This window comes from Panicum virgatum, chromosome 3N (assembly GCF_016808335.1).
Source record: "Panicum virgatum strain AP13 chromosome 3N, P.virgatum_v5, whole genome shotgun sequence".
Classification (NCBI taxonomy): Eukaryota; Viridiplantae; Streptophyta; class Magnoliopsida; order Poales; family Poaceae; genus Panicum; species Panicum virgatum.
Window position 1 is genome coordinate 44,228,358 of NC_053147.1, and position 4,882 is coordinate 44,233,239.

Genomic DNA, 4,882 nt, shown 5'->3' on the forward strand with positions numbered 1-4,882 from the left:
ACTGCATTTTAATACTGTATGCTTATAAGGACTTTCCTAGCCACTTTATATCCTTTATATATACCTTTGGGTTGCATTTTGGTTAGTTGTGCTAGGTTGCTGCGCTATAACACACTCTGGTCCTTTTTAATTAAATTGATTAATGGTTTACTTGAACATAATTCTGAGAGTGGCCCTCTGTGCGGATGAGTGGCTCACGTCTCGTTAAAAGATGGTTTTTGTAGTAACATGGTTTAGGGGGCTAGCACGGTGCTTAGTGCTTGGTTGGCCACTCTCCATAAGGACCGGTTCATAGAGCGACAACCTGGGACAACAGCGCTACCACAAGGCTAGAATGGGATAGACTTGGCTTATTAATTAGGTATTTTTGGTTTGGAGTAACTTACCTGCGGGGCAAGAGTAGTAAGCTTCAATGGTCCCTGCTCCTCCGGCTTGGTCTGTGCTTGGATTGCACTCCTGTGCTTGTACCCCCGGAGGTGGGCGCCATCGTCGCTGACCTATCTCTCGCGGTTACGCCTTACCAACGAGATTCTTTGTAACAGCCTCGTAGTGAGTCGCTAGTCATCTCACCTAAGGAAGTGTGATGAACCTCTAGCGTAGCTCACGACTTGTGGGTAAAGATGTGCAACCTCTGCAGAGTGTAAAACTGGTATACTAGCCGTGCTCACGGTTATGAGCGGCCCAGATCCTCCTTTTGATTAGTGGAGTTATCTCCTTCCGACGAGGGAGGTGCTTCTCGGGGTTACCTTGGTGGCTTGGTTTGGTTTCTCAGTAGTTACATGATTAAACTTGATTAATAACTATGTAACTGGGTTAATGGTAATTCATCAACTCGTAGTAAATAGCTTTAATAAAATTTTGCCAACACTTAAAAGCTAATGCAGTTGAGTCAGCCAGCCTAGAGCCTCATAGTTTGTGTTATACTTGTTGAGTACAAGTTGTGTACTCACTCTTGCCTCTTCTCTACTTTTTCCTCTTGGCTACGCTACTGCTGCTCAGTTCCTGCCGACACGAGGGAGTTCGTCCAGCGCTACCAGGACTACGAGGACTTCTAGGCGTTCGTCTCCCAGTTGACGTCCCTGTGGCGCCCTGCTTCAGCTTTCGGAGAGCTTTTATCGTATTTTGTACTTCACTTCCGCTGTATCAGACATTTTGTCATTATTGTAATAAATAACATTCGTATTTCGATTTATTATGTCTTATTCGTGATATGTGCTATGATATACTGTTCATTCTGTTGTATATACGTGTGACTTGATCCTGGCACGTATATAATTGCTCGGTTTATGTCCTTTTATAAACCGGGTGTTACAATCGGCCAACCCAACCTGGAGGCCTCTCTAGGAGATTTTTGGCAGGAACACCATTCTTATCCTCTAGAAGGCGTTTGACAAAGTTCCCATATTCGTTGGGGGCAGGAATCGACCTCTAGCACTATATAAAGGGGCCTCCCTCACCCTCTCATATACACACCACTTGAAGGCCTCTCTCACACTCTCTTGTGACTTGTACTCCTTAGGGTTGTGGAGCTAGGCTAGTACTTCATCTTCTTAGCGAATCCAGTCGTCCTCGGGGTCGACGAGCAATCCTCGGCTTCTGGTATGGCTTTGTATTCCGAATTTCGTTATTTTATTCATATTGAGTTTGTTCTTGGTTATCTTGCTATGTTCGTAGCTTGCTTAGCCTTAATCTATGCTTTATCAAGTTATACTAGTTGCTTGCTTAGACCAAATGATCTGGGTAAGGATATCGGTTCGTTGTGCTTTCGGGCTTGCCTTAGCATCTTACATGTCCATCCGAAGGGTGGGGACCCGGGGGTGCTAGGGTAGTGACCTCATATGCGGGCATGGTGCCTGGGTATGCGGGATCCTTCGGATATGACGGTGCTCCATGGTGTGACTGGGTAGACCGCAGGTGGTGACAGCCCTGTCGGTCCGCTGGGAAGCTGCTTCTCGGTTAGCGTACTCCCCGACGTTCGGGGTATCGTGTAGGAGTTCATGCAAAGATGAAATGGGACCGGATGTTCTCCAGTGCGGGACATTCTCCCCGATGTCCCTAATTTCCCGGCACCTGCAGCTCTAAGCATGTGGCTAAGATACCTTACCTGCTAACATGAATAGTATACTATGATCTGTGCCTATGCTCCCACTAACCATAGGTTTGCTTGTTTATTCTTTATTCACGAGAGTTGGCTGTTCTGTGTGTGTCACATTATCCCTGATTATCCTTTATTTATCACTTACCCCTATATAGTCAGTAGTCTGTACCTTATTTCATAAGTGTCATGGTTATGAAACTAGTAAATATCTTTACACAACCTAGCCATCCCTTGGGAAAATATAAATAACAATACCCTGAATACTTCAGGGTAAAATGCTACAACGGTATATCCATGCGCTTGCGAATCTTTCTGTAAACTTTAAGACATACCAACACGGCATTTCTGTGGCGGCATTGCTAGGAACTAACCCCTCCTAGTGGTGACGCTAAGAAATGCCAACAAGCATTTCTGGCGCCGTTGCCGGGGATGGCACTAGGTGTAAAGATTTTACTAAGCACATAAACATGGCAATATGAGTAAGAGGTAGCTACTGCTTATACAAGCTAATGTGTTCATCTTTTTGTTTTCTCCTAATTGGATGAAAATAGGGTAGTGTATGTCTGGTTTCTCCTTGCCGACAAACTTCATTGAAAATCCCGAGAAGCTCGTGAGAAGGGTCCGACCTCGCGTCGTCCCTCTCCTGCTCTCGCAGTCGACAAGCGAGCCAGCTTTCCAAGCACCATCAACAATCACCGAACCCGTGGCTGAGAAGACTCTCCGCGACTTCTCCGTCCCCTCAACTACCAATGTGGCAACTGGATCCAACGTTGATGTTGGGGACGTGAACTTTGAGCTGAAGTCTAGCCTCATTAACATGGTGCAGGCTAGCCTATTCTGTGGCAAGCCAAATGAGGATGCCAACACCCATCTCCAGAACTTTCTGGAGTTATGCAAGACCGTAACTATACGGGGCGTTACGATTGACACCATCAGGCTCCGCCTGTTTCCTTTCTCCCTCCTGGGGAAGGCAAAATAGTGGTTTTATCAGAACAAGGAAGCCGTCAGCACGTGGGACAAATGTTCTACAACGTTCCTCGCCAAATTCTTTCTGTTGGGCAAAACAAATGCCATACGTGGAAGCATTACAAGTTTCCAGCAGACAGGGATGGAATCCATCCCAGAAGCTTGGGATCGACTCCAAGAATACATACTCAACTGTCCTCATCATGGGATGGACGAGTGGCTCATGCTTCAAAGCTTCTACAACGGGCTAATGGCAACATCTAGAGCCCATCTTGATGCTGCTGCTGGAGGAGCCTATCTGGACCTGACAATCGCCAAGGCTACGGCCTTGATTGCAAAGATGGTCTCCAACCACGGCTGGAACGAGGAGCGTTCCCAGCCCAGAACCAAGGGCGGAATGCATACTGTCAAGGAGACGGACATGCTCGCCGCCAAGCTGGACCTCCTACTGAAGAAACTTGATGAAGGGAACCGGCCACAGATGCCTGTGCCTGTCCATGCCATGAACTCGTACTTAACGTGCGAGGTTTGTGGTGACGGTGGACACTCGGGGAATGACTACCCCGAGACCCGAGAAGACGCAGCCTACATCAACATCAACAACACCGGGTTTCATCCACAAGGAGGCCAGGGGTGGGGTCAGGCACGCCCACCATTCCATAGAGGAGGTAACAATTTTAACTCAAATTTCAATTCGAATTTTCAATTCAAACCAACTCTCCTTGAGAGATTTAGTTTTTGGCCAAGCTAAAATAAATGAATATTTAAATAAAAAGCTTGCTGCCAATGATAAAATTTTGGATAGCATAAATGCAAAAGTTGAAACTCTTTCTTCTGCTCTTAAAAAACAATTAAGTTTCAACAAAATGATAGAAACACAACTGGCTCAAATCGCTGCTGCTGTTCCTGTTTCTAAGTCCGGGAAGATTCCGGGGCAACCCGAATCTCCCGTTGAAACTGCAAATATGGTGTCTATCGGGTGGGGCAACCTTCCCCGACAGACTTCCCGCACTAACCATGCAGGCAGGTACAATCCCCTGAAGAATGACACTTGGGATGGCCTGGTAGCAGCAATTCAAGATGATACAGGGGTCCCCATGATCAGCTGCTCAATCTTCAATCAATACTATGAGCATGCACTCTGTGACCTGGGGGCCAGCATCAATATTATGCCCATGGTAATATATGAGAAACTCTTATACCCTGCTCTCTCCCAAACGTATATGTGTGTGCAGCTCGCAGACTCAACAATCCGATATCCCGAAGGGATAGCCAAGAACGTCCTAGTCCACGTGTGAGATTCATTCGTCCTTGCAGACTTTGTGGTGATGGACATAGAAGGCGACCTTGGAATCGAGCTCATTTTTGGGCGACCATTCCTGAGGGCCACCAGAGCAAGGATTGACGTAGGAAGAAGAGAAATCCGCTTCCGCATCGGAAAGAAGGACATGTTCTTCATATTCAAATAAAGAGAAGAGCAGTGCATCCTGAACTGACAGGATGATGAATGGCAGTCGCCTTGGGATGCACTAGAATCCCCACCATCAAGACCTACGACCACGCGATCAAAGAAAAGGCGTGCGGAGAAGGTGTGGCGTAAGGTCACAAGTTCGTCCTTGTCCAATTCTCCAGGACGAGCTGAGCAGTGGTAATCACAGTAGGAGAAAGGTCCCGCTCATCAGACTCAAAACAACGAGTCCTTGCCGAAGGTAAATCGGTACGTATCTCATATTTACTTTTTCACCATTTCGCTTTTCTCAACTTTTTAGATTTTTCCCACTGCATATTTGAATTTTCAAAACACCCATGCATGCTAGA

The 4,882-nt window shown here is 46.6% G+C and overlaps 1 non-coding gene across 1 annotated transcript; it reads right to left on the reverse strand.

Annotated features, from left to right (window-relative positions):
* Window positions 1-3,165: 3,165 nt before the first annotated feature.
* On the reverse strand, window positions 3,166-3,274 carry LOC120668187. The gene has a single exon (XR_005672286.1). It is a non-coding gene; the product is annotated as a small nucleolar RNA R71 (small nucleolar RNA).
* Window positions 3,275-4,882: the final 1,608 nt, after the last annotated feature.